Source organism: Panthera uncia (genome assembly GCF_023721935.1).
Source record: "Panthera uncia isolate 11264 chromosome A1 unlocalized genomic scaffold, Puncia_PCG_1.0 HiC_scaffold_17, whole genome shotgun sequence".
NCBI classification, from domain to species: Eukaryota; Metazoa; Chordata; class Mammalia; order Carnivora; family Felidae; genus Panthera; species Panthera uncia.
The window spans coordinates 16,853,239-16,865,763 of record NW_026057577.1 but is presented as its reverse complement, the minus strand read 5'-3'; the positions used below and the strand labels follow the sequence as shown (position 1 = coordinate 16,865,763).

The window sequence follows — 12,525 nt, the reverse complement described above, 5'->3', positions numbered from 1 at the left end:
ATATATATTTGTTGAACCCACTGACTTTGAAACTTGAATTTAAGAACTTAAGATTAGTTACATTTCTCCATGTACATTTCATCTCAATAAAAAAATCTGCCAAATCATTTGAGTAACTATAGCCTTTATCATCCCTTTTTCTTTCAAGGATAATTTGGTTAATACACATACAATCCTAGATTAACATAAAATGTATTTTTTCTACCTTTCTTTGAAGAAAATTATTTTTAAATAATTACAGGTTTAAATACTATTATTGCTTCCAATGGAATTTGGTTCTCTTTTAGCCACTAAAATCCGTAATCCATAGCCAGCATCATCCAATAAAGTAAAATGATATTTGTTATTTTGTGTAGCAGTACTTGTCTTTTTTATTCAATCATTAATTATTTTATTTTAGATTCCTTTTCTCTAGTGAGAAAGTATTTGCTTTTTCACTAGAGAATAACAGTGAGTATAACAGTGAGTATAACAGTGAGACAGAAGTGGAGATCAGGATTACCTAAAATAAGAATCTATTATTAGTTGAAAGGGGTGGTTGGAGACTGATTTGTTAGACAACAGAGAAAAAGCATGCCTTCCCAGAGAGAGCCTCACCTTGTAATATTCGTTTTCACCTTTCTACTGTGGCTTTTAGCACGGCCAGCTGAGCCCCTCAGGGAGGGGGCTGGTGGAAACGGGCAGAATTAGCTCCAGGATTCACATTCCCTCTTGCAAGAATTCTTACAGTGTGTGCGGCTGCTTGAAAGGGGAGCCCCAGCCTTTGTCGCCTAGAGGTATCCTGGCAACCTGTCAACAAAAGGGATACGACTGAGTTCTCTAGTAACGGATTGGAAAGATCCACAACAAGGGGTGAAGGAACTTGGAAAACCAACAGTAAAATAGGTATGGATTTCAGCTTTCTTTTAAGGTGACTCCAGGAACTTTACCAATGGACTAAGCATCCAACAAGGAGAGAGGTGCATGAATTGAAGTCACAAGGCTCTTCTTAGAGTGGGAATGGAGTGGAAACTTTTTTTTTCCAAGGAGGAAGAAACAAAATTTACTGATTATCTTACTGATCTTTTCTAAGGTCTTTAAAAAGCATCATGTATACTGAGGAAGCTTGGGCTCTTAAAGACAGAGATGGATATTCTCCAAATATGGCTCTCAAAGAGTACATGTAGAAGGACATATAAGATGTAGAAGTTATGGGTAGTTTATTTTCTAATGTGTCCTAAGTTATAGCGAACAACTTTATTTTTTTAATGTTTATTTATTTTTGAGAGAGAGAGAGAGAGAGAGAGAGAGAGAGAGAGAACGAGTGAGGGAGGGCAGAGAGAGAGAGGGAGAGAGAGAATCCCAAGCAGACTTCATGCTGTGAGTGCAGAGCCCAACACTGGGCTCGAACTCACAAACCGTGAGATCGTGACCTGAACTGAAATCAAGAGTTAGACACTTAACCAGCTGAGTTACCCAGATGCCACTATAGCAAACAACTTTAAAAACATTTTAGAATGTATCTGAAATAATTATTTGTTTAAGCCCCGTATTTAAAAATACTCTGAGACATTAAGCTAATTGTGGTACATTCCTATGATGAAATAGTCTGTACGCACTAAAGCTCAGGAGGCAAAACAGTTTATAAACACAGGAAAAGGCTGCTGTATATTTTTGAAAAGAGAAGCTGAAAAACAGAAGAAATACTACAATCTCATCAAACTCTGTGCATGTGTGTGCACAATCACATGCTTGACTCAAAGAACATACACCCCAAATGTTAACTGTAGTAGTTACTGGATAATGATGTTGGAAATATTCTGCTAAACATTCCTTAAGAGTAGGAGTTGGGGGGAAAACCCTAACCTCTAAGATTCTAAAACGCTCTCCCTTACCCCCAGATAACTGAAATAAAATATATAGGTAATTCACAGGACTGTGAATTCTGTTGAAGTGACTTCATACCACATCTAAAGACCCTGCTGGATAATGCAGTCCCACATTCTAACATCTATAATGCTCTAAAGATGAATATATATATATTCATATATATGTATCTACACACACACACACACACACACATATATATATATATATATATATATATATATATATACACACACACACACACACACATACTCTACAGAGATTTAATGCTATTTCAATTATACTATCACATAAAATAATTCCAACTGGGATGTTTTTCTTCTGAAACCTTTCATAAAATGCCACAGATAAGTGATAAAGCATGCCTAAAAGGACTTAAGAGCTGCTCTAAGAGTGAGAGAAAGAAAACTTAGTTTTACTAATTTATTGAAAGTTTATTTACTTATTTTGAGACAGAGCATGGAGGAGGGACAGAGAGAGAGGGAGACAGAGGATCCCAAGCAGACTCCAGGCTGTCAGTGCAGAGCCCAACCCAGGGCTCCATCTCATGAACTGTAAGATCAAGACCTGAGCTGAAACCAAGAGTCAGTTGCTTACCTGACTGAGCCACCCAGATGCCCCAAGAAAACTTGGTTTTACATTGGCTGTTTCCTAATTTGTAGGTCCCTAGTTAACCTATTTTGTACTTTACTCAAACTCCATGTTTTCCCGGCCCTATTGTGAGCTCAATGAGATATTTCTAAAGAAATTGCCCAATAAATAAACACCGTCCCAAATGCACACACAGGATCCCATTCAGTGGCCAGGTGTTTGGGCCAGATGTCAGGAGAACAGATGGGAAACGCTGGCCTAGGGCAGGACAGCCCCGGGAAAACATGGAGAGCAGATACTGCCATGCTTAAATAGGGCAAAGAGTTCTTGATCTGGACTGGAGACACTGCTCTCCCGAGGACCGGAGACAACAGCTTCCCCAGCAGTGGGCACATGTGTTAGCTGGGCAGCTAACAGCGTTCACAGCCCTCTCTTCCCCGGTGGGGTTGTGAGCTGCTAGCTGCTTTTCTGTATTTATCAGAGCTGCTCCTGAAACTGGCCTCGGAGGAGACTTTGTTTTCTTGCAAATTCTGGACCCATTTGAAATTCATGGGTTTATAGTTTCAGCTTAAACCGAACTTCCTGGTGTTCAAATCTATTTCATCTTGGCAAAACAGGCCTTCCCAGTCTCTCTGTCTCTCTCTTTCTCTGCCTTTTAAAGGGACCAACACTTTTAAGCAGCTTACACTTCAACAACAACAACAACAACAAAACCAAGCTCAAAGGGCATCTTGGACATCAAATAGCTCTTACAACACAACCTTTTGATGACTAGAGTGTAAATGAAGCAGAAACATATGGATTCCATTTCCCATAAATCACCCATGGTCCTTAAAAAAAAAAATCAAGGGAGAATGTACTCAGCACGACGTAGTCTGTTTGCTCGAACCTAAAACATCTGAAGAATACTTGGAGGCTGATGAATCCAAAATATTTACTCATCCCTTTTTATAACATCAGGGAGGAAAGCCCTTGATTCGTGGCAACAGCTAAAGTGCTCACATGTGCAGAGTGGACAAAGAGCACCGAGCATAAGCTTCAAGATAACTGGGTTTATTTTCTTTTCCCTCTCCAGATACTCAACTCAACATCAGATCAAAGACATTGAAGCCCTTACTTACACAGGCTTAGTGTGGCTTGGTATTGTGTGAGTTCTTCTCACCTTAAACAGTTGAGAGTTATTTCAAACTATTTGCTGTCGAGTCATGTTGGTGTCACCGTAGGATGACGCCAGGCTCCACCCATAATCTAGATCTGACCCCTTGTGGCAACAGCCCCACCACAAGGAATTCTGGCTTATGTTCCCTTCATAAAATCACAGCTGTTGTGCCTGCACAAGCCCCTGGTGTTTTCATTAAAGGAATAAATCATGGGTGATTTTTATGGAGCAGAAATATCGCTCCTTGCCGGCATCTCTGATGGTCCTGATGTCCCTTTGTTGATACAAAGTCCCAGTCTTACTCTGAAAGCTACCTATAATGCTTTTGAATACTTCATTCTTGGAACTGGACAGGGGGGCTACATTATGCATGCAAGATTTTTTTTTTTTTTTTTAATGACAGCAGCAGGAGCTCAAACGGGACATTTGTGAAGTTTAGCAAAATAGGGCCACTGGGTATCTTGTTCTTTTCTATCCAGTCATTGTTGACTTTCTGCCTAACTCAAAAATAGCACATGCCCCTCATCTCAAACCCTTCAACAACCCCACAAGGTAAATCACTGGTTTCCTTGTTTTACAGGTGAGGAAAAGGGTTTAGAAGCTTTAAGTGACTTGCCCTTAGCTGCAGGCTAATCCAAAACAAACCTGAGAATGAAATTGTATGTCTTTCTGGTGCTCGATGATTCCTTTTCCACTGCCTCCTTCAAGACCTGGCGGCCAGAAAGCCATAGAGTATAGGCTGACCTCAAAAGGCAGAGTCGCTTTCCAAGATATGCCTACTGTCACCAGAAAAGACTCTGCATAAGTTAAGTTTTACATACTGCATTGACTTTGAAAAGGTCTACATTTAAACATTTGCAGAAAGCATCCTGTGGTAGATTAGAAAGAAAGGGTGGGGGATGTGCTTTAAATATAGACTTTTAAAACTAAAAAAAAAAAAAAAAAAGTGTATTTGACGCACCAGAGTCTTGCCCAACACATCTTAAATTCCTGAGGACTCTTTGCCCCCGACGGTGTTGCTTACCCTTGTTTTCATTATTGTTCTCTCTCCAAGTCATTATATATGTATATTTTTTCGCTAATTACCCCCCAAGTAGGAAATTTTAATACCACATATAAACTTTATGTCTGATTATGTATTATGGCCCCTTGGTAGACCATAAACCAATATATTATCTAAAATTATGTCACCCCCAAAGCCAATTTATACCGCCTCTGTGGAATGCATGCCTGAGGGACATACATCCAAGGAAATGACAGTGTTGGCCTCTGGTAATCTATGGTCAAGCTGATACACAGAAAAAGAGACCAAGAGGACACAGAAACCATGGAAACCTTCCCAAACTTCCAAAACAAAAAGCACAGCAAATCATCCTTCAACTGTGTTCAAGAGAAAAGTGGATTTGTTTGTGAAGGTCAACGAGGGTATGGTATTTTCTGTGCACTTGAGCGGTTTATCATAGAACCAGAACTCTTGGAGCTGAAGTGGGCTTTAAAATAGCCTTCAGTTCTGCCAACTGTCTTCAGGCAAAAATACATAATTGGTCTGACTTTTTTAAATGGATGAGGCAGAGGACATTAACTTATTTATTTATGTGTCACAGATTTCAAACTCAGACTCCGAGAATAAAAAAAAAAAAGGTCCAAGGACTCTCTTGCTTTATCCTTGGCATAATAAAAAACATTTCCAGGGGTGGAGAGAAGGCTTTCTTTCTTTTGATCTCCCTTCCTATGGACGGGGGATTTTTTTTCAGTACTCTAAGTGTCACTGATAGTAAAATATTTTGGGTATACTGTGTTGTAAATCCTCCTCTTGTAGACGCCAGAGATGCTAGGTTTTAAATATATGCTGTGAATCGGGACAACTCTTCACAAATTCTGGCTCTCCAAGCTATTCTGGCACATCTGTTCATCTTGCTTCTTTTCCTCTTTTTCAACACCCACTAAACTCAGCCAAACGCAGAACATGTACATAGCAGGTTCCCAGCAAATTTTTACCCACTAAGCTGGGCACCCACCTTTTGTGTTGCTGAAAATGACAATGTGGCTTGCTTAAAGATAATGCAAAGTTACAAGATGTTAAGACCAGATTAATCCTTAAAGTTTTCTACTTACTGTACTATAAACATTTTGAAATAATTTTGCCTCTCTTTTCAGAGAGTGGGCAGAGGTCCAATGCCTTATGGCATGCAAGCAATAAATGTTTAATAAATACTTAATCACCAGTTTATTGCCCACAGATTTCCAAAGCTGGTTTAAATTAGAGTGTTCATGGCTGATAACAGTCTAATATTTTACCTTTCCATGGGCATTTTATGAAGGGCATTTTAGTCTCTTAATTGAAAACAGTAAGTTATAAAGGGGATTCCCTCTTATTCTTTCCATAGATGTCAGAGAGAGAGAGGGAAGTGTTTCTTCCCTGGTAGTTGGCTTCCCTGGTTTAGTCCTATCTCTCCAGCATCTTTGATTTCTTCCATTCTACTGTCTTCTTCCCCTCAGACTTCAGAGAGGTAATAAGCCATGCATGCACACTCTTCTTGATAAAGAGTGGTCCAAGTCAATACCTCCCTTCTCATAGCATCCTTCCATTTTTATGCCTTCATGGCCAATCATTTGGTTTCTATCCCTTTCTCTCCCTGAAGCATCTTCTTAGCACATCATCAGTGGCATCCCAATGAACTCGTCTAAGGGTTTTTCCACTTTCCGTCACCCTCAATCACATTGACGTATTTAACATGGTCACCTTCCCACCTGTTAGAAATTCTCTCCTCTTAACCACCCTACTGATTACAAAAAAAAGTACACATTCCTCAGACTAACTTTAAGACGTGATGAATATAAATATAATCCAGTAAAGAGGTGAAGAACCCAAAGCCTCACTCAGAGCCCACAGTTCCTGGTGTGAGGTTGTGGGTCACCACCCTGGATGAGTCGAGAGAGACATGGTAGCCAGGCAGCTGGCATAAGGAACACTATATTCTGAGACCTAGAAAGAAAGAAGAGAGGTACCTCTTGTTGTGTGCCACATCTTGTGCCTGGTAATAGTTGTCCCTCTGCTATGATAGGATGCAGTTTTCTGTCCCTCTTCACTCCTCGATTTCCTGCAGATCTGTGCTAAGACAGAAACTTGGGTAGAATGATAATTCATGAAAGCTTTATCAAGGAATAGGTCAATGTCAGGAAGACCAACTTTGTTTGCCCTGCAGAGGCTCATCACGGTACAGGCAGACCATCCCTTCAGACCAACCCCTTAGCTTTCAGAGTACAGCAGACCATGTCCCCCGTACCCTTGCAAGGTACATAATGAAGATAGATTGAGGGTACAATGTAAGGGGCACCAGGAAAAGACAACATTGTCCAGACACCAACCCTAGTCTGGCTATATAAACCAAAATAAAACTTGAGAGAAAACTCACTCTCTGAATCGGTACTTCTCAATGGGGGATGATTCCTCCTGGTACCTCAGGGACATTTGGCAATGTCCAGAGTGATTCTGGGTTGTCACATATGGGGTTGTGGGAGTGCTACTGGCATCTAGTGGGTAGAGACCAGGGATGCAGCTGAACATATCCTACAAAGCACAATGCAGCCCTCCACAGTAAGGAATCATCTGGTGTGAATGGTCAGTAGGGCCAAGGTTGAGCCTTGTGCACTAAACAATCTGCATGCTCAAATAAGAATGCTTTCTTTGCAGAAGGCCAGGTCCATGGGCTCTTTTCAGACTCGTGGTGCATAACTAAGGGATTACATTACAAAAGAAGCAGCAGGCACAGAAAGCCTCAGGAGCTTAGTAATATTTCTGCAACCAATAAATGAAGCCACCTTGGAAATGTGAACACAGCCCCTGCCCGTCTGACTTCTTTCCCACATCACCTACCCAAGCAGCGAGGCAGCAGACATTGTGTTGTATGTGACGGAGTATAAAATCACTTCTGCACTGTAAAATTTAGTCTGTTACAGGAAGTGCAAGGATAGGGAGCTGAGATGGGTCTTCTGCCATGAAAGGTGTAATGGAATTACAGTGGGCAGGAATACAGCTAGGAGCTGTCAAGTGTGCGCAAGTGTGTACTTTGAGATACAGGGCCAGAGCCTGGGGACAGGAAAATCTTAAGACAAGTTCAACTGGGCTGGTCAAGGGCAGCCATACCAAAGTTCACTCTTAGATGAAGTACAGACTGTCTGCTGAGGCTCTTGAAGGGTGATGATCCCAGGGAGGTGAACATGGTTGTAACCAAGTTTTACCTTTGAATGTGACCTGTTTGTTACATCCTGTAAGGCTTCAGCCACTATGCTTTTCCTGTCCCCACAGCCTGCACTCCAACTTCTCCCTCTCCTCTCTAATCCTCCTTCTCAGGGCAGCTACTAAAACACAACCATTGAATTAAAAAAATTTTTTTTTAATGTTTATTTATTTTAAGAGAGAGAGGGAGGGAGACAGGACATGGGTGGGGGAGGGGCAGAGAGAGAGGGAGACACAGAATCCAAAGCAGGTTCCAGGCTTTCAGCTGTCAGCACAGAGCCTGACACGCACCTCGAACTCACGAACTGTGAGATCATGACCTGAGCCAAAGTCAGACGCTTAACCAACTGAGCCACCCAGGTGCTCCCTCACAACCATTGAATTTTGAACTTTTTAGCTAGTGAGGTACTGCCTGGGGTTCGTACTGTTAACAATGTAGTATCTCTCCAATATCAGACTCAAAATGGATACGTTTATGTTCTATAGTTGTGGAGTCCCTGCTTTAACAGGCATTAGCCATGTCTATTGTCTAAATTTTATCCCTCTTCATTTTCAAAAAATCGTCTAAGATTAGAGGGAGAAAACGACCCATCGAGTTTAATGTAAAGCCAAGAAGAATATGGTCTTTCTTTGCTCACTCTGCCTTTTGCTACTACATTCATTTTTTCAATGAGCAATACATATGTATGTATGTAAACATGTACACACACACATAGGCAGTATGTATAGGTTCTCTTGAGTAGGAGATGCATATATATGAAAAATGAAAGAATATGCATGAAATAATAAATTTTTTTCCCACTTCTGACTCACCAGGTTCCCACTCCAAGACCTACCCCAGAAGCTACCTCTATTACTAGTTTCTTGTGCATCCTTCCAGAAAGCCTGTGCAAGGACAGACATATACATATGTGTGAATACTGCCTCATGCCCTACAGGCTGGTGCCCTTCCCATTCCTCTTTATGGCCATCTCAGCTTCTATTGCTCAAGATGAGCCATGACAAAACAGATGACACATTTGTGCTGTGGAAGGAAAACTCCGTGACTCAGATAGACACAAATTGTTCCATACACCTTTCATCCTCATTACCAGGTAACTTTGCCAAGGTCAAGTGGTGACATTCTGATTTACCACTAAGCAGACTGGACACAACTCACATTTGACGAGAATCTGAAACTCAAATACCAAAAAGAAAAAAAATATATTTTCTTAAGGCTTCCCAATTTCGTAACTGAACTTGCTTTCCTTTTGCTTTGTTGAAAATATTATTTTCCTTTCAGTTCAATGGGCACAGTCTATCTGAAAGAAAAAAAACAGGACTCCCCCCAAGTCCCCAGTTACTCACTAAATCCATTATATTTAAGACCCAGTTTCACCATATTCTTGAATTCTCCATTTAGCATCTCCAACAAAGAGGACCAAGAAACCCCATTGTTTTTGCTAGCCAGATCGGGCTGAGCCAAATCCAGGTTCCAGGTACCAAATGCAAATTTGGCTCTCTATGCCTTTACCATTTACAAGGATCTGTATTCAGATAAATCAGGGATACATTTCTCTTGGCTCTTATGGAGACCCTTTTAAATAGTGACTTCAGCCCTCCTAAGGTTTTTTTGTACGGGTTGCCTAAAAGTGGACAATTTTCACAAGTTTGCTTTGGCACTGATGGCACGAATTTTTATTGAAACTCACAGTTGTTTTAGTGGGCACATTAGTCTGCCAGCAGATCTCTGTAGGGGCCTCCCAGCCAATTCGATGCGAACTATGTGCACTTAAAACATGCCAAATGTTGTAAGAAGTGACACGTCCTCCAACTCTTTGATTGCCTGCATACGACCACTGGTTCATTTGTGCTTTTGTTTTAAGGACACTCTGTTGAGTGTGTCTGCAGCATTTGTGATATCAAACAGTTATTTCTATATTGAAGTTTACTCTGGTTTTTCCCTGCAGAAAAACCTGGTTCACTGTCTTTTGGTCTGGAGTTAGACTCCGCGTACTCTGTTGTATCAAAAAGGTAAGGCCACAGAAAAGAGAAGTTCATTGGGAGCATACATTTTCCATTGAGTTAAACAAATAAAGATTTGGTTGGAAGGAGATCAGAAGGTAGCCTGAAACTATTCTCAAAATGCCCTTTAAGTCACCAGTGGGAAAGAGTGATGATGTAGGAGGCTTCAAATAAACATACAGAGGTATTTTGAGACAAAAAAGACATCTGTTGTTTTTATGCTGATATAGGTAAATCATCACATAATCACCAGGAAGTCAAAGTGAAATTGGCTTAGATTGCCATCTACAAGGTACTTGCCCCAACACTGAGAAGTCTCCCCACATTTTTCCTTTATTTTCCGTTTTTTTCTATATTCCATTTTATCCTCGTGTTTTCTTACTTTGTGTCATTGGAAAGTTTTTTAGAATTTTACTTTATGAGGGGCACCTGGGTGGCTCAGTTGGTTAAGTGACTGACTTTGGCTCAGATCATGATCTTGTGGTTCATGAGTTCAAGCCCCACATACAGCTCTGTGCTGACAGCTTAGAGCCTGGAGCCTGCTTTGGATTCTCTGTCTCTCTCTGTCTCTCTCTGTCTCTCTCTGTCCTCCCCCACTTTTGCTCCCTCTCTCTCTTAAAAGTAAATAAATAAACATTTAAAAAATTAAAAAAAAAAGAATTTTACTTTATGAAACAGTTAAGAAGGCTTAGCTTATTAATGGCTCGACCTTAAAATAGCAAAATTTTCATTTTTAAAATTAGACCCAAATCCTCAAAGGCAGTTACTTCATCTTTATAAATAATGTTCTTAGTAAATTTTCACTAAGGCCAGAAAACCAATGCAAAGTGGAAAAAAAGATGTCTGTGAAAATAGATTTTTGTTAGCTGCTCTGGTGAAAAAATATTTTATACCAACTGAAAAAAAAAACCAGGTACTTTTACAATTTTCACCTTCCCTGCAATTATACAAGCTCTAATGTTTTTCCTTTGAATTCTCCTGGGTTACTCAGCACTCTTAAACCTCAAGATCGTAAAAACAAGAAACCTTTCCAAAATCACATGGGTAAAGTCTCAACCTGCTGTTAAAAATACTGCTGATGGGCGAGTGCTTCATTCTGTGGAAAGGTTTCATAGTCTGTGTGATCACAGAGAGCCTCAGGGAGCAGCAAGGAACTGTGGGGAGCATGGCGTTCTGTACTACCCTGTCCTTGGAGAAATACCATGGCAGCTCTCGGAAGGTGTCCCAAGATTTCCTACATTTGCTCTTTCCTATTTCTTTTTTAAATGTTTATCTATTTTAAGAGAGACAAAGGGCACACACATGTGAGTGGGGAGGGGGGAGGGTAGAGAAAGAAGGAGAGAGAATCCCAAGCAGCCTCCCTGCTCAGCATGGAGCCCAACAGGAGATTGATCCAAACACTGAGGGATCATGACCCGAGCAGATATCAAGAGTTGGATTCTTAACCAACTGAGCCACCCAGGCACCCCTGCTCTTTCCTATTTCTTAAAAAAAAAAAAAGAAAGAAAAGAAAAAAGAAAAAAAGAAAAAAATGATTACTATCCCATCCTCCCTTCCACGTGGGGAAAGTCATGTCATCAAGCTCTGGCTAAAAAGAAGTAAGAAAAAGTTCATTAGAGCAGGGCTTCTCAAGCTTGACTGTGTACACAAATCACCTGAGGATCCTAATATACAGAATCTGAATCAGTAATCAGGATTGGGCTCGGGGCATTGCATTTTAATTAGTTGCTGGCTGAAGGATGAAGCTATGACCTGAAGACCACAATTTGAGTAGTAAGAAATTAGAGGGCTTTTGGCAAAGATTTTCTTCCTTGATTTTGACAGAAGTGCTCAAGGATAAAGCTGCTTCCTGTGCTTCCTCCAGCTTCCTGGTTTTGAATAGGATTTTAGAAGGATGTGAGTGTGGGGCTGTGTCAGCTATCTTGTATTGACGAGGAATGGAAGCCAATGCCGAGAACAGCCAAGGAGAAGGACAGAAGGCATCCAGGAATTTGATGATGTCATTATGTCGCTGAAGTTAAGTAATTTTGGAACTTCCTACCTCTAGACTTCTTATTTTACTGGTATAATAAATATCATGATGGTTTAAGTCATCGTTTGTCAGGCTGTCTGTTAATTGCAACCAAACAGTTCTTATTTATTATATGAATGAAGGTGATCCATTCAGGACTGGGTTTTGATCAATCAGCCCAGAGGCAGATCCCATCTTTTATAGTTCGTGGCCTGCAGAGAGTCACTGGGCCTGGGAAATGGGAATTCTATGGGTGCAAGTCTTCTAGGAGTAGAGAACACTCAGGTGCTTCCAGAAAGAAAATTTACCCTGCAGATTGTAGCAACTTGATTTCTATCCCCTGGCACAGAAGTAGGGAATAGGGGAATGTACAGATAACAAAAGGTGCTGAAGTGTTTCTTCTACTGTCTTACTCTTCTAATGAAACTACTGTGAGGAATGAGAGCATCGGTTGTTTCCCATGGTTGGGCTCAGAAAGTGAAGTTAGCTGTTGAAGTTCATTGGCTCTCAAAGGCATCTTTTGATGTTACAATCTGAAGATATGGGTTGAAGGATTATGGTAAGATAACTAATGTGTCTTCTTTTGGAAAAGCCTCACACTTGCTTCTCTAATACTGAATAAACACTGTGTGTGTGTGTGTGTGTGTGTGTGTG

General features: G+C 40.7%; 1 protein-coding gene and 1 long non-coding RNA gene across 11 annotated transcripts in view; one reads left to right on the top strand and one right to left on the bottom strand.

Annotated features, from left to right (window-relative positions):
• LOC125935421 (zinc finger protein 474) overlaps positions 1–742 on the bottom strand; it is a 62,482-nt gene extending 61,740 nt beyond the window's left edge. For 2 of the 9 annotated variants that reach the window (XR_007461661.1, XM_049649079.1), the window contains exon 1: positions 598–728. The gene's annotated coding sequence lies outside the window, so the exon portion shown is untranslated. Of the gene's footprint in view, positions 1–597 lie in introns of all 9 variants that reach the window. The other 7 variants (XM_049649077.1, XM_049649078.1, XR_007461663.1 and 4 more) reach the window with 6 other exon arrangements.
• A 60-nt stretch (positions 743–802) lies between these two features.
• On the top strand, positions 803–11,953 carry LOC125935430 (uncharacterized). 2 transcript variants are annotated; one of them, XR_007461665.1, is made up of 3 exons: positions 803–885; positions 9,806–9,869; positions 11,685–11,953. It is a non-coding gene; the product is annotated as an uncharacterized LOC125935430 (long non-coding RNA). The 2 variants fall into 2 exon arrangements; XR_007461666.1 differs by lacking the exon at positions 803–885 and adding an exon at positions 4,955–5,041.
• The last annotated feature ends 572 nt before the right edge of the window (positions 11,954–12,525 follow it).